The following is a 21,995-nucleotide window of genomic DNA, read 5'->3' as shown; positions in this document are numbered from 1 at the left end:
AAGAAAACACGATTATTTTTACGTCGTTTTCTGAAAAAACCCGTAACGCTCGGGGGGTTAAATCAATGTCCCGAAGTTTCTTTCGAATGTAATTTGACAAGCGCGAGCCTATCAAAGCACCCATCAATTCCAATCTGGGAAGTGATAATTTTTTCAAAGGTGCTACTCGTGATTTTGATGTAATGAAACTTGTATGAATGACTCCATTTTTCGAATAACGAAAATACAGAACAGCCCCATAGGCCTTCTGACTCGCATCTGTGAAACAGTGTAACTGTAAACCATCCTTTATATCCCTTTTCCCAGCACCTGCAAACTGATGTCTTGGTATTCCCAAACTAGAAATATGAGCTAATTCATCACACCAGCTTTGCCAATTCTTTCTGAGATTTTCTGGTATTTCGGTGTCCCATGCTATCTTTTGTTCCCATAAATCTTGTAATAAAATCCTAGCTCGAATGGTGTATGGATTTAAAAACCTCAGTGGATCAAAGAAACGTCCTACAAATCTCAAGATTTCCCTTTTAGTGGGTATGTTATCTATCCTTTTGGCATCTTTTACCAAATCTTCAATTTCTATCAAGAATGTATCATTTGACTTATTCCATATGTATCCCAATACTTTAGAGCAAGTCGAATCGTGTGAAAAATCTTCTTCATTCCATACCCTTTGTAAATTCGTTTCATTCGTTTTCCACTTCCGCATGTTAAATCCACCTTCTTTCAGTATGCGTTTAATATGTTCCGATTCCTCGAATGCTTCTGATTCTTTATCTGCTCCAGTGATTAAATCGTCAACATACATATTTTCAGTTAGCATGGAAAATACGTTCGGATACTGTAACTTGTATTTGTCAACATGTACATTAAGAGTTGCTCTGAGAAGAAACGGACTAGATGTTGCTCCAAAAATTACCCTTGTCATACGAAGAGCCTTTATTTTGGTTCCATTTAATTCACCATCGTTCCATAGAAACTTGACTGCGTTTCTGTCTTCATCAGCAAGAGAAATCTGCAAGAATGCTTGTTCGATGTTAGCTGTAAACGCAATTCGATTTTGACGGAACTTAAGGAGCAATTCCAGTATGTCTGGACACATCTTAGAACCTGAATGTAAACAGTCATTTAATGACAAACAATTCTCCGCATGTGGCGAAGCGTCAAAAACCATACGGAGTTTTGTAGTTTCCTTGTTTTCTCTTATAACGGCTTGATGTGGCATAAAATAAGTTTTTGGTCCAATTTCAATGTTTGTCTCTTCGGCGATTCTTCTTTTAAGTACTTATCAATTACTTCGCGATATCTGTCATAGAACTGTTGATATTTTGAAATCTACGACTTAAACTCTTAACCCTTTAACTGCTTAAGACGTGTTTAAACATTTTTGGAATTTCTTTAAAAATGCTTAAGACGTCTTTACACGAATTTCAAATCGCACGAAAAGTGCTTAAGACGTGTATACACGAAGCCCGAATTTCGCGAAGATTGCTTAAGACGTGTTTAGACGACGCGATCTGGTCTTTCTTTCCCTACCTTTCTGCAGGCGGCTGTCAGTTGACACAAAGGTCTTAATAGGGTGTGAAGTCTCTTTGAAAAGAGCACTTTAGGAAAAAGTCCTTAGAGTGAAGTATCTTTGTCAGACAGCAGGTATGTATTATCTGCGTGCCGACTAAAAGTTTGCGAAAGAAGATAAATCGTTTTACAACTGTTTGCCTTGTGGTACTTTATACAAATGAAAGTCAAACAGGATCCGAAGTTGTTATAGTACATTGCCGAATTTTAGTAGAAACAAGAAAAAATAAGAATTGTAACGGAGGACTCCTCTATGCCTATATGTTATAGAATCAAGTATTTTATTTTTGTATTGAAAAATGATTACAATTTCTGATTCGTCAGGAAAAAATATAAAATGTTGCAACCAGCTTTCTTGTTTGCCTTCGTATTTCATATGCGCGTTATTATAATGGTATATTCTTCTTTTTACATTCTTAAATGTTAAAATTGTGCTTTCAGCATGCCTGAGTTTTGTACTCGTATGTGTGGCTCTATGCTCCGTAGAAATGGCGAACTGACATATAAAAATTATATGAATGTTGAAAGGAAGATTTTCTACTCGAAACTTCAATTAAATGGAATAAATGAATACGCCGAAGGAATTTCTAGAAATATCTGTTTTAAAAATTTTATTATTAAGATTTTAAATCCAAAATGTTTTGAAATCTAAAGAAAAAATATGTAATCCTTAAAACATTTTTGGAAAGAAATCTATCGATATAAAATCTCTTAAAATTAATGGAGTGTAAATGAATTAAAACAGTTAGAATACGGAAGGGTTAGATATACTCCGCACAAAAAATTACAGTCAGAAGATCAATTATTTAAAGATATGAATTAATTACATTAAAAGAATTTAAAATAAATTAACATCTGTCCAAATGTCAATGCTAACAGCAATAGCACGAATGAAAGTTATTCTTTAAATTCCGAACTTAATTCATCCGTCGGTACGCAATGATTGTGTCTTTGCGATTACTTTTCATATCGATACTACAAAAGGCCACCAACGACATAGCAGTAAAATCGTTGAATACTAATAGTTTGAAGCGGGTTCAAATCCTGACGAATGGATTGCCTGCATACCAGTTTTAGCGAATTTTTGCTGCCCATGTTTAATGTGAATATGAGCCAATTTTAGTTAGCTTTTCATGATGACGTGCCTTGACTACGAGTCCTCGCTCGGGTTGTGTTTGGTTTGGCTTGTTAGATTATTAAGCACGTGAAGGCGATCTGTCTAAGGGAAGGTATGCTTTCGTGACAGATTTTCTAAGGGAAACAATCTCGCACTACAAAAAGTTAAAACCATAAAAACGCCCATGCAATCAGCTTGTTAACGGGGGTTTGAATGCAGGTCAAACTACCAGTATGTTAAGAGAAGCGATTTCAAGCATGTTTAATTATTTTATTTAGTTTGTCATAAGCTAAATAAAATAATTAAACATTCTTTAAATCTCTTCACATTACTGAAATGGCAATAACTTCGAATTATACTATGCTACCACTTTTCCTCTAATATGAAATTTTGAACTTTTCCGTTATCGGACAGCCCACCAGCGACTGAGCGGAGTCTAACGAACAACTGGTGGTTCTGTCCGGGGTTCGAATCCCGGCAAACGGGCTGGTTGCCAGGATGATATTCTTAGTTTTCCATATGTGTAACATGTATGCAAGCCAATTTCCGTTAGGCAGTCCTCGAACGAAGGCATCCTTCACCTTAGGCAAATAACCATCGAGTACTTTGCCATAATCAAATAAACCTTTATCCATAACATGCTTCAAATATTTTTATGTTGAAAAGTTTATGCGCCAAAGTTGGCCCCCGTTGAATGAAGTATGTTGTTTATTTTTTCTTTGTTTTTTATAACAACAATGTTCTTGTTTTCAGAATCTGAATTATCAATAAAATTCTTTTAATAATATACGATTCTATTTTGTTTTTTTGTTTAATGAAAAATTAATTTAAGCGACAAATCTCTTACATTTAGAAAAATTTTCGATTTTCGAAACGAGTTGCTGTCAAAAGCGCATATTCTCGTTGCTGCATATATTTATTTAAAGCAAACTGCTTGGAGCGTGTGCTTTTATATTTGAAAAGATTCAGAGAATTTTCAACAGGGAAATAAAGTTATTAATTTTACTGAATTTTGTGGATTCTTTGTGTTTTGAGGTAAAAGTCAAACCATCAGATATGTGACAACCTTAAAATAAGGGTATATATAATCAGGATTTTGCGGCCAGACATTCCCAGCGAAATACATTACAAAAAATTATCTATGTAGAATTAATGTATATTCCGTTTAGTATTTTAATTTATCAGTGTTATTACACATCAGTTTATCAGTGTAAATTATATCGAGTTTTAGTTGTGTTCGATATAAGAATTTTATTTGGTTTATATAAATACAATTCGTTTAATAATATTATATTTATTAAATACTATGTATTAGGTTTCCAAATCTGTCAAACCCAATCAATGGCCTCCTGGCTAAGATATCTGATTATCGCTATTTCGACTCATATTCGAACCCAAACAAACGAACTGGTTGAATTTTGTGATTTCCCCTATGTGTAACATGAACATGAGTACGTTTTACTTAGAAAGTCGTCCATGGAGACATTCATTGCCTTCGGCTGATAGGTCTCGTTTCCTTTGCCATACTCAAAAAATCTAAAAATTTTTCAAAAAGACTAACAGATGCATATAACAAAATAAAATTAAGTAAATGCATATAAGAAAATAAAATTAAGTAAATGCGTATAAAAAAAAGTAAATGTATATAACGAAAATAAAATGAGGTAAAAACAAATTTTCAAGAATTTTTCAATACAGTAGTTTTTAAGTTGCTTGTTTTCAAATTTTATTTCATTTTTATGTATGTACTAATATACAGTGTATGTGTGCGAAAGTGTGCTTGTTCGGCATATCCATATATATTAATTAAATAAATCTCATTTGAAAATGCATGCACTAACGCGCTATTCTCGTAATTTGAAAAACACTACAGTATTGTCTGAGAAAAATATTTATAAAGAAAATTAAATTTCGTCTCCTTACTCGGTACTGTGTAAAAAATTTAAATAATCTTATTAATTTTTTTCTTCTTTATTAAAAACAAATTAGTTTCTTTTCATCTATATATGAAAAATAACAAAATCTTGCTGTCAGAATGGATATTCTTAAAAATATAAACTCGTTTTTTTCGAACAAAAGTTTCTGAGAAATTTCTCTAGGTCAGCAGGTAGTAACAGGACCACTGACTGCTTTGTTTGAAAAACCCGATGAAGTGGATGATTTTACCCCCAAAAGGTTTTCTTTAACAAAACAGATGCGGTCCAAATGGCTTTGCTGAGAAGCGTTCGTATTTGAATAGCTTGAAGCTTGAAAGCTTGAGTTGGAAGACGTTCTCGAAGCAATCAGTCAAACAGCAATATAATTTGTTATAGACATTTCTCTCTCTCTCTGTGTGAGTTCTTGAAATCTTGGAATGGGTGAAAGTTTATTTTGTTTTACATATATAAGGAAACTGCATGTAAAGCAAAATAATTCAAGGCACCCATTGTATGTTAATCATTGTACGTCCCCTCAGCTCTTCGGTAGGGTATTAAGAAAAGAAATTCCTATACTGCTTTTGTATTACTTGTATAGTGAAAGATTTGAAAAAAATAGCTTCATATGAAAAGTTTTTCTCCGATGAACGAATACAGCTGAAACATGTTTCTGTCCACAAAACATGAAATAGTATTGTACTCTTTTGTATTCTATTGCATTTTTATATTACTTCGTGGTAAATTTTTTGATTCTTAAATTTCTCTCCCTCTTTTCTTATAATACACAAGTACTCTTTCAAATATGGCTGACCTATGAACCTAAGTTTTTATACTATAAAATTTTATATAAAAGTTAGCCGTAATCATTAGACACAGCTTTGTGTATATTATATTCTTGAATACATGCCTGCAATTAATACTAAGAATACTATTGATAAAATTCGTGATATAATTAATAATGAAAATACTGTTTAAGCTAAAAACCGATTTGAATCTTTTTTTCATTATAGGGTAACATGAGCCAAACAATTTTCGTTAGAAATATACAATTATGCTAACTTGACACATCAGATAGAAAATATTTTATCGTCATCATCGGCTATGATAAAAGATTTATACGCTTAAGATTTTGGATTATGATAAAGCACACAGGACGTATTTGGCTAAGGGAAAGGAAGTCTTCAGGGTAGATTTTTTTTTTTTTTTTTTTTTTTTTTTTTTTTTTTTTTTTTTGTGGGAAACAAACTGTTAATTCACAATCAATTGTACTTATGAAAAACCCCTAAGCCTCCCATGCAGCCGCTAGAATTTACCGGTAAGATAGCTATCTTACCGCTTGGAGACTAGTTGGCTTTCTGAACTTACGCAATATGTATCTGAATTTGAATATTTGCATAAAAAACGAGCAAAATAAAATGACACATTGTAAATAGTACATTTTACTGAAATCAAACTTTCTTTGAAAAAGGAAAATTAATTGTAAGGAATAAGATGGATGCATTTAATTAAACGGCGCGCAATAACAGCGCTGATCATATGTTTCGCATAGGAAATCATTTTCTTCGTGTTATCGTGTAACGGAAAATATCCACAGATTATATTTTACAGTTTTTAAGAAGTCATGGGTTATCTGCTTTAAGAGAACACCTTCGTGGGCAATTTTCTAAATAAAATTAGCTTGAATTCACGTTACGCATCGGGAAAATCATAAAGACCACAAGCAGCTAAACTGTTCGGTTGCCAACAACAAATTACCAACATCCAGCAATCTTATTCACTCAACTATAGTGAACTTAAACTAATGTTTGTATATTATTAGTAGTATTAAAATAAACGAAAATATTTATTCTAATAAAAATTTTTGTTTGAATATCCTCCCTAGTAAGGTATTTCCTTTGATTGGAGATTTGTCAACAATAAATGCTATGTTCAAACAAGACATTTATTTAGAGCATAATGCTTCAAAAATGTGTGCTGGGATCCCTAGAAAAAAAATATCGCCGGAAAATATATCTCGGAAAAATATTTAATTATTCATATTCTTATGATTAATTATTAAATAATTAATAACTTTTATAATTATTAAATGAAATGCTTATTTATACTTTACCAAATGTACAGCAACACTCTTTCTTTACAAAAATACCATATTGAATAAATTATATTGTAAGCTAATAAGTAACAACATTGCTTTGTTTAATTAAGGTACAATAACAAGTAGAACAAACATTAAATTGGAAGTCAAACAACAAAAATTCGCGCTATATTTTCAAATTTTCACAATCTAATTTTCATTATATCTTATCTCGTTCATTTGCGCTTTTGCAGCTGAAGATGATGGTTCGGTAAAACCATCGAAACTGGTCCTGTGAAAATTTGAAAATACAACGCTGATTTTTGTTCTTTGACTTCCAAATTAATTGCTTTGTTTGTTATTAATATGTCTCATCTTTCCTATTTCAGATAAAATTTACTAGTGTTTCTGGGACAGGAAAGCAAGAATTTTTAATTTGAATCAATAAATTTATGATACACTGAAAACGGTTTCAAGTTATAATTCCCTTTCTGAATATCTTCAATGTATATGAAAAAGTAAAATGCAAATTTAATATTAATATTATCACCCTTAAAAAACACCCAAATGTTTCGCTTATTACTCTCTTAAAACTACGTAATAATTAAGGAAAAAAGAAATTATTTAAAATAATTATTAGTTGCATGCAGTTGAAGAATATAGGAAAATGCTGAAGGTTTTGAAGATTTTTAATTAATGACAAAAATACAGAAAATCGGAAATAATACGAAATGTTTCAGCAATATCTCAGAAGGAATAAAAGTTGCACCAGATATTTGTCAGAATATAATTCTAGTGATAGCAGTTTAATCAGTCTGCATTGAAATTCCGGTGATAATCAGTGACATACAGATTTAGGTTACTTAGGTTAAAAATGCGTAATAATTTAAAATATAACCGGGTAAATTTTAAAACCAATTTATTTGAAAACTAGCAGCTTCGCTGCGAGCCTTCGTCTGACTTTTAAATGTACCGGAAAAATGGCTGAAGGGAACTCCAAACGTTAAATTTAAAAACTGCATAGGATTTTACTCTGCAGAACAACTTCATAAAAAAAGTTATTACGTATAACAAAATTACAAGGAAATAAGCAATATCCCTTAATACAAATATTAATTATCCTAATAAATAAATTAACCAAATTCCCTTTGCAAAATCTTAAGAACTCAAATCGTATAAAGAGGTTAAGAACTTTGTTTCCTAAAAAAAATCAGTCAAAACTTTTCAATATCTGAAAAACAGTGAAATGAGCAATAAATAAAATAAAGGAATGCAAAAAATTCTGAAAAGCAAAGTATAATTAATGATATTTTATCTTGTGTTTTCAAGGGAAAAAATTACAATGAAATAAGCTATATCTCTTAATACAAATATTAATTATCCTAATTAAAAAATTAACCAACTTTCCGTAGAACAAAAAACATGCAAAGGGAAATAAGCAAAACATAACATGAAAGCAACTCAAAAAACATAAAATTCCGCGCAGAATTTTACTCCACAGAACAACTTTATCAAGAAAAAAAAAAAAAAAAAAAAATCAATAAAAATATATTATATTTATATAAAAATGAAAATGAAATATACCAATCTCTTAAAAACAGTGACATAAGAAATACGATGAAAAATTGTTGCCAAACCCATATTTCTAAAAGAATGAAACTATTCAAAATGATGCGATTTCATTAAAAATCTATCAACAACAATAAGACAGGAAAATTGTTGCCAAAATCACATTTTTAAAGATGTGAGAAGTGTACTCGGAAGCTTCATTTAAAAATACAAAATATTATCATTTTTCCAAAATTCTTTTTGTAAAAGCATTCGCAAGGATGAAATTTTAACGTGTCCAAAAATCAAAGAAAAATAAACTGTACATTTTTAAAAATAAACGTTTTTAGAAAAAATCCCATTGAAAAAGTGTTAAACTCCCTTTGTTAAATAAATTCGTATTTAATCGATTTATTGAAACACGAAATTTATTTTAAGTTCGTAAAATAGCTAGGTGCCTACGTTTCATGACGATGTAAAAATGGAGTGTGTAGAGTAAAATCTCGCTTTCCTATAGCCCATTATGTTTCAAAATGACACGATTTCGTCACAAACATGAAATAAAAAAAATTCGAATTCGAATTTCGAAAAAATCGCTTCGAAGTGCACTGGCTCTTGTGTAGATGTACCTATGTACCAAATTTCGTAGCCGTGGGTCTATTAGCTTACGCGCAGCGAGAACGAAAGGCACACACACAGACAGACTCTTTCTTTTATTATATGTAGGGAAGATATGTAGAGATAAGATTGTTTAAGGGAAGGAAACGTTTAAGTTTCGCAGCTGTACCCTGACCCTTAAGACGGTCATCACGGAGAGTCTAGCCTTTTGCAATTCTCTTGAGAGCTCACATCTACCGAACAATATCTAGTGTAATCAATCTCACTTAGCGGAATCATTGAAGTAAAATTCTGGGAGGGATGGGAAATTACAAAAGAACTGCTTGACAATTTTCAGAGGTTTAGGGTTATTTTCCGACATTTTACGGGAAGTCCGGTCCAAAACTAGCGACAGTTTTAAAGGGATTCGCAGAAAATCACTCGACAGGCTAAGGGTTAAATCTAATTTTAGCAATCTCCACATTATCTCCTAGCTCATTTGAATTATGATTCCAAGGAAGGCGCACCATATAACGATTGTTTTCAAATTTCACAGATTTTTTGAAATTATCGAAAACTAAATTATCTTCTAATTCGAGTTCCTTATCCGAATCATAATTTATCCCCATAGAATCGAGCTCCCAGAGATTCTTCAGCAAACTAGACAGTGATTCGTTCTGTGTATCATTATTATTATGAACCACAACCTTCATCGTATTCACATTAGTTGGTGAAATTCCGTAAGCCCTTTCTGTTCCACTAATGGTCCAACCCAATTTTGTTTCAACCGCTACTAAGGAATTAGACAGTCTGTGAACCTTACCCGTAACTATCTTCCAATAAAAATCCGCTCCTATCAACAAAGAAATTTTCGGCGGTTTATTCCCTGGTCCCCATTCATCGGAAAGTTGTATGCCCTGTTTTTTAATAAGATTAACTATTTCATTTCTAGGGGAATGAATATGTGATCCATTAATGACAGGAATAATTAAAGCTTCTATTTTGATTTCATATCGATTCTTCGAATTACGCAAAATGAGCCTGGTTTTTTTAACATTCTGCGCTTCAGACGTCGTGCAGCCGAAAGAGAATATTTTTATTTTTTCTTCTCCAATAACGGGAAGTTTTAATTTCTTACAGATGTCCTCTCTAATAAATGTTCGCTGCGATCCTAAATCAAACAACAAGCGAACGCTTTGCTGGCGCCAATTGCCTGTGTTTATAATTTCAGATCGTGCTGTCAGAAGAAATGAGTTATTTGCTGTTGCGCAATCGGAAACAGAAGAGACTACTGCCCCTTGGACGGGACTCTTGTCTGACGCATTCGTTTCGTCAAAATGTATCAATGTATGATGTCGCCGATCGCAAATACCACAAGTTAGTTTCGATTTGCACATCCTCGCTAAATGGCGTCTTTTGAGGCACCTGAAACAAAACCCCCTTCGCCTTAACGCATCCTTTTTCTCTGGCACAGTTTTTTGACGTGATTCTGACGTATGATTTTCAGAACAGAATAAACAGCTATTAGATAGTGATGTGTTTAACGCTGCCGCTGAAGGAATTTTACCCTTATTATAATTCCGATTTCTTTCGCTGTCTCGAAAACGTTCTCCAAACAGCCGCTTATTTTCAAAATGGGATTTCTTTTCAGTGACTTCAGAATCTGTTGGCTTAATTAAAAATCCTGTACGTTCTCGACTTTCTATTTCTTTTCTTAGAAAATGGAGCAAATTCGTAATTTTTGTCTGATTATCATCTTCATATTTCCTATTAAATTCTAGCGCTAAATCATTCGGAATCACCTTTATTAATATCGGATACAATAAGGTACTGTACGAATCCGGTAAAATATTACACGATTCTAATCCTCTAATTTGTACTTCACAACGATCATATAATTTTCGAAGTGCTGTCACATCGCAAGACCTTTTAACCGGAGTCAGAGTTAATAAATTGTTCATGTGGGTATCTATTATTAGTTCTTTGCGTCCGAAGCGATCTTTTAATATTTTCACAGCCTTTTCATAATTCTCTGCTGTTAACGTCAACCCTTGTATTGCAGTTTCTGCATCGGAAGTAAGAATTGACTTTAAATAGTTAAATTTATCTACTGCATGTAGTCTTTCGTTTTCGTGTACAGCTGTCTCAAATCGTGCCCAAAACCCGGGCGAACTGCACACGTCCTTTCCCGAAAATGTTTCCAGGCCAACTTCGGGAGTTTAATTTTGTTTTGCGATTCAGTGACATTTCCACATGAAGTAGAATTAGCGCTATGTGAATTAGTATCTAAATATCTTTTTGCGCGTAATTTCCAAATAATAATTTTACTTTTATACTCTTCTCTAGACATTATCTCATCTTCTAAATTTGCTACATCAATTAAAGCTTCAATACCATTATCCGCTAAGATTAGTTCTTCTTCTTTACTAATTAACTGAGCAACCGTTTCTTCAATTACATTTTTATCCCCTCATTAGCAATTTCTGTTTCTATTTTATTTATTAGCCTCGTAACTACTGCTCTTATAGCAGATCGTTTCTTTTTTAATTTTTCTAAATCCATGTTTTTGCTTAAGCAAAATCTATTAATCAATTCATTTCAAATTCAACTCAATGGCCCCACGTTATGGCGCCACAATATTATTATTTTATATTCTTTATCTTACTTCTAACTAATTAATCAAGGTAAAACAAAACTGCTTACCTTGTTCCAATGGGTTCGGCCAGGGCCAATGGGCTGAAGTTCCTCTGTGCTGTGCATCTGCAAAATCTTGAGAGGGTTAATCCATAAATGATAAACTTTCTTAATACAAACATATTTAATGAAGACGCAAACGGTTACAGAATATTTACATAATGAAAGGTTTAAATGTTCGCACGACGCAGCGTGCGACTTCTCAGTTCCGAGTTCTCGTGATCTCTAGCGAGAGTTCATAGTTCGAGATGACGTCACTCAGCCATCGGATCTCAGCAAGAGTTGAGTTGCAACAGATGCTACTCTTTTGCAGCATCAATCACATACATGAAGTTTTTGCTCCTATATGGGCATGGAAATGCTGCTCTAAGTGACTTTTTTTACACACACACACACACAATATATATATATATATATATATCCAAGATCTGGAATTGTTGGAATTATTAGGTTGATTCCGGAGTTCATAAATTTCCTGAGGCTTTCCTCCTGTAAGAATCAACATATGAATCTAAAATATCCTTTCTTCCAAATAACTTGTTATAGGTTTCACATACTTGAAGCTTCTATCTTCATTGATAAGTTAAATTTTTCAAGATTATTTTTAAAGCCTGTTTTTTCAAGATACCCCTCAGTTCAAATAATTTGTTACATACGTCATACCCGAGGTTTGTGTTCTATGTGGATATGCATTTTTAAGTTAAATTTATACCTGAATAACTTCTTATATGCTTTACAGAAATATCGGGTTTTAACGAAAGTTTCCGACCATGGCAAATATCGTCTGCGCAAACAGTTCATGTTGGCATGTTTAATCATATTTTTTTCAAATGATTTTTGGCATTTGAAAGAAAGAGACTTGCTTTAGAATAGGGGTCTTCAACCTTTCTCGCCGGAGAGCCACATCAATAAATTTACAAAGATCCGCTGGCTACACGTCTGTCAAAAAGTAGTGTAGTCAGAAGATTTGTATGAAAAGGGAAGTTTGTTTTCCAAGACTACAATTGATTCTAAGCGAAGAGATAGTGTTACATATTTGTATATATATGTGGGATTTTAAATCCATAGCTTAATAAGTTTTCCTCGCGAGCTGTCTAAATTTTAGCTGTTGACTGCACGAGTGAAATTGATAGAATTCTCGCCACTTTGTTTTTAGGAGAGGAGATGTAAGATGATATGGATGCTTTATTAATAGATGTAAGACGTTATAGTTGTCATGTTAATAGATGTAAGATGTTATAGATATCGCGGTAATAGATAAACGATGCTATAGATGTTGTATTATGTTAACTTCCTTTTGTAGTTAAATTAATCATAAAATGGTTGTAAAAGACAAACAAACATTTATTTAAAGATAAATCTTAATAACTTACACATAACGTATTCGTAAACGTATCTAACATAAACGTACTTACTGCATCGTACCATTAAACATTTCAAGCGTATATCATCTCAGTAAAAATTGTTAAAATTATAAATAGAACGACATCCAGAAATTAGCTGTTGCCATTTTCTCAATAGATATTTTGTCTAATAATAATAAATAATTTACAATCGTGCTTACATTCGACCATCCTGACTTTTCAATTGTCTTCAATTGAATCAAATCTTATCATACATTAAAACGACAAATAAACAACAACAAAAATATAATAATAGGTAGGAAAAATAAAATAAAATGAAATATAATTTTAAAAAAATTCTATAAGTCCTATACAAAGTCTCTATAACGCAATGGTTTGCGCACTGTTCGCTTGGGCCTTTTAAGTTCTTCCTCGTTTGCGTCATTATCGTCAACGTCGGCATTGTCATCATCATCATTTGCTTCTGCATTTTTCCAAGATTTTAGTTGACTCACATGAGCAGTTGATGCATAAAAGCGACCATCGCAGGCTTCTTCTAGTTGGATATTCTATAAGTGTCGCCCGGAAGTACTTCTGTCACAACCATTGGTCCACGATACTTAGGTTGAGTTTTGGTTGGTTCTCCTGGTGTAGATTTTGAATTTCTTTTAACTACTACTATTTCTCCTTGCTCAAATGAAAGAGATCCCAATTTCTTCTTGTCATAATAAGTTTTCATTTTTCCTTGTTCTCTAACAATCTTTTCTCTAGCTTCTTTTTGTAGTTTTTCCGGTTCCTTCCAAACTTCTGCTTCTTCATCAGCAAGTAATCTCGAAACTCCATCTTGAAATCGTGGTACATATCCATGAAGTATTTCAAATGATATTTTTCCAATAGTTTTATTGATTGTGTTATTCAAGTTTCTCTGAACTTCTTTAATTCTTTTGTTCGATCCTTTTGATCTTTACTTTTCGTTGATGTTACTATCGTTGATAAAAGTGTTCTGTTCGATCTCTCGACATTTTCTTGTGGGTGGGAGGTTGAATTTAATGTATGAAGAATTCCCTTTTCCTTGCAAAAATTTTGAAATTCCTTTGAAGTAAAACAAGAACCTCGATCTGATATTATACGATCTGGTAATCCAAATTCTTCTGTGAAACTCATCAATGATTTCAGTACGTTTTTCGAAGATGTGTTTTTCACAGCATACAATGGAACAAATCTGGTCATATTATCAATGACGACTAACAATTCCTCGTTTCTTTTAGAACTTGTGATGAAAGGTCCAAGATGATCAATGTGTATTGTTGCAAAAGGTCTGCGGCCTGGGGGTATAGGATGCAGAAGACCCTGTCTTTTTCCGCCTGGAACTTTGTTGATGAGGCATTCGAAACACATTGATATATGTTGTCGAACATATCTCTTCATAGCAGGAAACCAGTACAGTTCTTTGTTTTTTGAGACAGTCTTATCAACAGCAAAATGTCCCATTAGGTCATGAAACTTCACAACTATGCTTTTTCTGATGCTTTTAGGTAGGACGTATAATAACTTCTTCTTTTCTCCATCCTCCACAATACGGAACAGTCTATTCCTTTTCAAAATATAATTCTCCACATTTTGATTTTCTTCTTTGGTTCTTTCACTTGGGTCTTTCTTCAAAATTGTTATTAATTCTCTTAACTTTTCATCTGCATGCTGTATCATAAGAATTTGTTCTTCTAAATTTAAGGTTAGACAAACTTCTAAATTATCTTCTATCAAATAATGTATTGTGTCTGATGAATTAATAACAGAAGCTCTACTGATTGCATCGATATGAGACATTTTAATTCCTGGTTTGTGGCGTATTTCAAAATTATATTCTTGAATATGGATACTCCAACGAGCAATTTGGGGATTGCTAGATTTCTTTGCATTCATGTAAACCAATGCTTGGCAGTCGATAACTACCGTAAATTCAATTCCGAGTAAGAATTGTCGAAGTCTATCTAGAGTCCAGACAATTGCTATTAGCTCAAGTTTACTCGAGTGATAATTCTTTTCAGCTTCTGTTGTCTTTTTACTCACGCAGTAAACAAGATGCCATTTGCCGTCACTTTCGAGTTGAAGTAACATGACAGCAATACCCTCCGAGCATGCATCAGTATGGACTTCTGTTCGAGCTTTAGGGTTGTACAAAGCTAAAATTGGTTGATTCGTCAGTTTATTTGCCCACCAGCGGCCGAGCGGTAAAGTCGCTGAACAATGGTAGTTCGGTTCGAGGTTCGAATCCCGAGAACGGGCTGGCTGCATGAGTGTTTTCGTGGTTTTCCTCATGTGTAACGTGTATACGAGCCAGTTTCCCTTAGAAAGTCCTCCACGAAGGCATCCCTCCTCTTAGGCAGATAGCCCTCGAGGCCTTACCGTAATTAAATAACCTAACCTAACCGTCAGTTCATTTTTCAGCACTGTAAAAGAATTCCGCTGACTTTCTTCCCATCTGAATGTTTGATTTTGCTTAGTTAGTTGAGTCAATGGTCCAGCTTTAATGGCATAATTTGGAATAAACCTTCTAAAAAAACTTGTTAAACCAAGAAATCGTCGAACTTCATGAAGGTTTTTAGGTTCTGGGAATTTTGATATTACTTCAACTTTTCTTGATCCCGGGTTTATTCCGTTTTTATTGATTACAAAGCCTAAATATTCTATTTCTTGGTTGGCAAATTCACATTTCGGTAACTTCAGAGTTAGTTTAGCTGCACGTAGTGCTTCGAATACTTTAATTAATTTCTGAATCATTTCTTCCCAAGTCCTTGCTGGAACAAGTATATCGTCAAGGTAGCACAACACTTCTTTATTACATAATGAGGATAATTCATGATATATCAATCGTTGAAATTCCGCAGGAGCGTTAGTCAAGCCAAAAATCATTCTTTCAAATTGTCCACTTTCATCCGGGGTTACGAAAGCAGTTTTCAATTTTGCACTTTCAGTTAATGGAATCTGTAAATATCTGTGTGCTAAATCTAGCGTTGTAAATAGACTACACTCATGCAATTGTTCTAATAAATCATCTATTTTAGGCAGGGGAAATTTAACCTTTATAGTTTGACTATTGAGACGTCTGTAATCAACAGCTAATCTGTATTCACCGGTCTTTTTCTTTACCAGTATGACAGGACTAGCATATGGGGATCGCGTTTCTGTTACAATTCCCTTTTCTTTCCATTCTTGAGCTATTTCTTTGATCGCAGCTCTTTCAGAGGCATTTGTTCTATAAGGCTTCATACATACTGGCTTTGAACCTTCGATTTCCTTAATGTCCATTTTTAGGAAATCGGTGCACCCTAGTTCTGAAATATTTAGTGCAAAGCAATCTCTGTATTCACTCAGAAGCACAATAACTCTTGCTGGTGATCAACGTCGAGATCCGAGCCAATTTTAACTTGGCTTAAACTTATAGGAACTTTTATGTTGTTAATATTTTCCGTTTTTGCTAAGTTCGAGCTCAATTCAGAAATTTCAGTATTTAAACATAGTTCAACTTCTTCTGCTCTCCCAACGCATTGATCTTGTTGGAGCTTAACACTTCTATCGCCAACGTTAATCACTGGTATACAAGTTTCGCAATTTTTAATTTCTAATAAACAGCTTATACCTTCTGAAGGATTTTCTGTCATAATTAATCCATTATCTACAGAATCTGTTTGAGAACTGACAAGACTGATCATATTTTTCTCTAATTCATTTTCCTCAAGAGCTTTAAGGGGACTCATACACCTTAAAACCCTAAGTTTTTCGAATATGTGACTGTTGCAAGAATTGGGATAACTTATTTATTTTAAAAGCAATTACTTCCAACTTTTTACAGCTGACTACATAATATAGCTGCTTCCTGAAATAGTAATCAGAAAGTTTATATTTCCATGAATATTTTTATAATTTAATCCGCTCTGGAACAAAAGTTTTTGGCATGCTTCCACCTTGCGCGCCCACTTCATTCTGTTGCATAATTTGATTCCATATTTGATATATAGCTTTCATAACATTTGCAAACTCTTGTGAACCAAAAATTCTAAGAATTCATGTTAAATGTATATTTTATTTAAAGTTGAGTTTATAAAATGTATTTTATTAAAAAAATCTCTAATGTTTTTGCGCATAAAATGTTTTAATATTAACATTTTCATCAAATTTTTGGTTCAGGTAGAAGATAGTGCCCATATAAAGAATTCCATCAACTTTCAAGTACGTACCATTAGCCATTTTTAAAATATCACGCGCTCAAGGCGGAAATATGACGAAATATTTTGTCACAAAGTGGATTAAATTACAAAACTATTTGTGGCAACACAAACTTTCTGGTTACTAGTTCCCAAAGCAGCTATATTATGTAGTCAGCTGAAAAAGGTTGGAAGTAATTGCTTTTAAAATAAATAAAATATCCCAATTCTTGCAACACTCATATATTCGAAGATCGTAAGGGGTTTAAAGTGTATGAGCCCCCTTAAGGCAGACTCGATTTATTTTTTCATCAATTTGGAGGTTACTAAATATTTCATCTCCTCTATACCTGAAGTGAAATCTTTTTCCTATTTTGACATAAGCGATGTGAGGGAGATCAAGCCATGATCGTCCGATGATTAGATCAACTGGCTGTGCATTATCAGGTACAAGGTATATATTTATGCCTTGGCCTTTTACCTTATCAACTTCAATATCGGCTTTAATCATTCCTATAGAGGTCACTGCAGGCACCCTTTCATTTCCAACACCGTACAATTCATTCATAGCAGGTTCTGGTTTCACTTTAAGTTTCTGAGCAACTGAAGTCCTTAAAAGACAACAAGAACTCCCCCTATCAATTAAAGCCTGTACTTCTTCAGAATTATTCAGTTTTGCTTTCTTCAAATATGAATTGCTCTCTTCTATATTTTCGCCAACTTGCTCAACAGAATAACTTTTATCATTTGAATGATTACTTTCAGGGTGCTACTTTGGTAGACGGTTGCACGGATTTTGGCGATTTTTCTTTTGGCGAGTAACACAACTTATGGTAAACCCATTGCTGGATAAGTTATTTTTGGTAACCGATACTTTGTTGTCATTTTATTAAAAAAATAATGCGCTTTATTATGCATAACTTCCGTATTTTAAATATTATTTATGGCTTCTAAATATTAAAAATCAATTTAATTTTACATTTTTATTTGAAATAAAAATTTTGTTGTTTATAATATTTTATATAATTTTATGTTGTTGATGATGTAATCAATGACGTCACCTTACTTAAAAAGTAATTGGTTTTATTAATATCTATAAATTTAATCTAATGTTTTAAACATTATTTATAGCTGTTAAATATTAAAATACAATTTAATTTTGCATTTGTTTTAAAAATGATTTTATTATGAATGATTATTTAAATAATTTTAATTCTATCCGTGATGTAATCAGCTCCTTGATTGGTTACTGAATATTTGTGCATTACCGCGCCATTTTAAAATTTTATTATTCATCTTTTCGAATTCGTCAGATTTCAAATGGAATGGATATCTCTGTTTCGAAGATGAATGTTGTTATTGGTAATTACCAAGAATTATTGGTATTGGAATTAAAAAATTGCCCTTTGAGACCTTATTTTGGCCAACCTGTCTTTCCTAATCAAAGATTTATTCATAAATTGTTAATAGCGCCAGAGGAAATTTATTTTGAATTTTTGGAGGAAACCTCGCTAATTGCTTCTTCAATGAAGTGCGAGATATGTGGATAACAGATGAAGATGGTTAAAAGAGTCGATTCAATTATGATTTCGATTTTTTTTGTGGTACTTATCAATAAACAAGAGGTTAAATCACTCAAAAAAAATGTAAGTACATATTTTCCTTTTATTTTATAATTGTATGCTTCAATTTTTGTTAAAAAAATTGATACACTATTTTCAAAAATTGCTGAGATAATTATTGTCACATATGTTTTAAAGTTAATTATATTTTATATAACGTATTTTAAAGTATTTGAATCTAATAATATTCTAATTCTTTTAAATGTTGGTAGGATGGTTTTTAATGCGATATTCCATTTCAGTAATATTTTAATCTAATTAAACGTTGGCACAATGTTTTTATAGCGGTGTTTTTATTCTCTTTTTTGTATACGAAAGTAATAATAGCCTTACTTTAGTATTTTATACTCATAGTAAATGTATTTATTTACACTTGCCTGCCATCTTAATAAACGACATTTTCAACAAAAAATTAATCCATTACTTTTAACGATATTTATTTTTTTTAAGTTTCGAATACTTTACTATGCGTAAAAACAGCGTTTTTCAAGATGGCTGACGATTGTAAAAGTCGCGCCAACAATTGCGCCAACGTAAATCGCCAAAAATCCGTGCAACCGTCTACCAAAGTAGGACCATTTTCAGGTTTAGTAACATAATTTTTAGCTTTATGACCTGTTTTATTACATTTTAGGCATGTTACTACTGGTTTGGGCAGCGGACAGTCCCTTGAGATGTGTGCAAAATTATTACAGCTGAAGCATTTTGGTTCACCTTTTTCATTATGTGTGATACCGTAGAGTTTTTTCTTTTCGTTTATTGTAGGAACTGGACCATCTTTAAAAGAGCTTCGTTTATCGTAAGACCCTTCTTTACGCGGTTGTTTATTGTTGAAAGTTGACTTCAAAGTATCATAATCATCTAGTTTTTCAACTAAATCAATTGGTGAAATCAACTCAGACCAGATGTCAATAAAATGATCGGTACTTTTCCGTTTCGTAGGCGCAAATCTCGCCAAGCAGACTCTGTTGGCGACAAACATACTGTATACACATAAAAAATGTTAACAAATGTTAGTTCTATGAATTTTTTATTTTGAAGGCATAAACATTTTAATATGGTTTAAAATTTTTGTAAAAAGTCAATAAATAAAGACAAACTTGTAAAAAGACATTAATTTAAGAATTTACTATGCTTTCATGGTTCAACATCCTGATTCGCCGGTTCGTATCACGTGATTCCAAGTGATCTTATCTCACGTAAACTATGCTACAAAAATCTAATTCTCTCACTAATTATCTACATTAATTTCAAGTTAAATCTTAATTTGGAATGCAAGTTTAAATGTAAGAATTATTTCAATTCGTACGAATAGCTTACTCAGAAATTATGCAAAGCCGCAGTGCTTTACTTTGCTAGTGCATTCTCATTAGAACTCATGATTTTAATCATTGATTTTGACTTTTCTTTATTTTCGCCTTCGGGTGAGCGGTTTGATTGCATCCTAATTGACTTAATTACTGAGAATGGTCTTAGGGCATAAAATTTAACTATCTTGTAAAAATTCTATGTAATTGTATGCCAGCATTGAAAGACAATCAATCTGATAAGAAATGGGAAATGGATGCGACTTGTTTTGAAAATGAGGCGTAAAAGGTTACCAGCGAAGATATTTTGTTTGGCATCAGTTGTACCATTATTGGCGACTTTATCGTTTGCGCCGGCAAAACGGAAAAGTACCAAATGTTCTTTTACTTCTGGAAACACTTTACGTTTTATCTGATCCGCTGCAATAAGGTCGCTAAGTTTCTCAAAAGTATCTACTTTAATTCCGCTTATCCATTCATTAAAAAAAAAAAATCTTAACTCATACGCAAAATTCTTCCATGTGTTTCCTACACTCTTATTGTGCATAAAAAATTTTTGGCGAAATTTTTCAGGTGTCATCTTGTACCGTTTTAATAAGATCCTTTTAACTTCTTTATAATCGTTTGCAATATCATCGGTTTCTCCGGCGATTAACTGAGCAATATCATACGGCAATAAGCCAAACAAATGAGTAACCCATGTATTTTCTGGTATTTCAACTTGTTTAGCCAAACGTTCAAACGTGATTAACTGATATCGATCTCGTCAGGTTTAAATTTTTGCATCAAACGATGAAGCTCTAACTTTGGATTCATGTGCATACCACTAGCATTTTCATTGGTGCCAGAATTTGTAGATCTACTTTCTGCAGTTCAAATTCCATTTCATACTTTCGTTTTCTTTCCTCATATTCTTCTTTTCGCCTACGTTCTTCAATTTCTTCTTTTTCTTTTCTTTCATTTATTATAATGTTCAACCATTCTTTGGCGTATTCTTCATCGTACTCTTTGCTAGCCAAAATTATCTTTTTTAAATCGCTCATTTTATCACTCATTTACATTTTCTCCCAATTCTTCAGCTAATATTCTTAAATCGCATTTCTTTGCCTTACCGATAATAGACATTTTCGTACTCATTAAAATGCAAATTATATATATATATATGCTATTATTATTAACTTTCAATTAGACAACTTAGTAGAACACAGTTATTGCTATTTTATATGTTTGTTTGACGTTCTAAATATATTTCAAAATTTAAATAAATGAAAAAAAATAAACTCCCTTTCCAAAATGATAAAAAAAATAACAAAATTAAATTCTATAATAAATATGTTACATCAATTAATGCACATACCTTGAAATTCAAATTCTTGTAGCTTTAGGCTAAGGTTTCAGAATAATCCCACTTCTGATTTATGTTAACTTCCTTTTGTAGTTAAATTAATTACTCATAAAATGGTTGTAAAAGACAAATAAACATTTATTTAAAGATAAATCTTAATAACTTACACGTAACGTATTCGTAAACGTACATAACATAACAAACGTACTTACTGCTTATAACATAACTCGTACCATTAAACATTTCAGGCGTATATTATCTCAGTAAAAATTTTTAAAATTATAAATAGAACGACATTCAGAAATTAGCTTTTGCCATTTTCTCAATAGATATTTTGTCTAATAACAATAAATAATTTACAATCGTGCTTACAATTAATAGATGAACTATATTATGGATATATTAATGTTTTATTAAATGTGTTTTGTTTGAACATGAATTGTGATTTCGAAACTAAAGAACCCACAAAATTGGTGTCAGAATCGGGATCAAATTACAAACACCAAATAGAGGAATATGAAGCAATATTGGACGAAAGAAGGACTACTTCTGTTAATAGCGAAATCGATGCATCAACTACTCGAATTTTCAACGACACTTCTTTTACTGCTGTTGATGAAAATCATGAGCTAAAAAAAATATTAGTAAGTCGTCA

The 21,995-nt window shown here is 32.4% G+C and overlaps 1 long non-coding RNA gene across 2 annotated transcripts in view; it reads right to left on the bottom strand.

The window, feature by feature from the left end:
• Positions 1–21,995, bottom strand: part of LOC146997549 (uncharacterized) — a 121,338-nt gene that overhangs the window by 49,584 nt on the left and 49,759 nt on the right. The window contains exon 2 of one of the 2 annotated variants that reach the window (XR_015040663.1): positions 11,528–11,584. The exons of the other annotated variant lie outside the window; for it this stretch is intronic. This is a non-coding gene — a long non-coding RNA (uncharacterized LOC146997549). The remainder of the gene's footprint in view (positions 1–11,527; positions 11,585–21,995) is intronic. 2 annotated transcript variants of the gene reach the window in all.

This window comes from Stegodyphus dumicola, chromosome 4, assembly GCF_044657685.1.
Source record: "Stegodyphus dumicola isolate Sdum_Otavi_A_Nest chromosome 4, ASM4465768v1".
Classification (NCBI taxonomy): Eukaryota; Metazoa; Arthropoda; class Arachnida; order Araneae; family Eresidae; genus Stegodyphus; species Stegodyphus dumicola.
The sequence above is the reverse complement of the archived record's forward strand: the minus strand, read 5'-3'. Positions and strand labels throughout refer to the sequence as shown.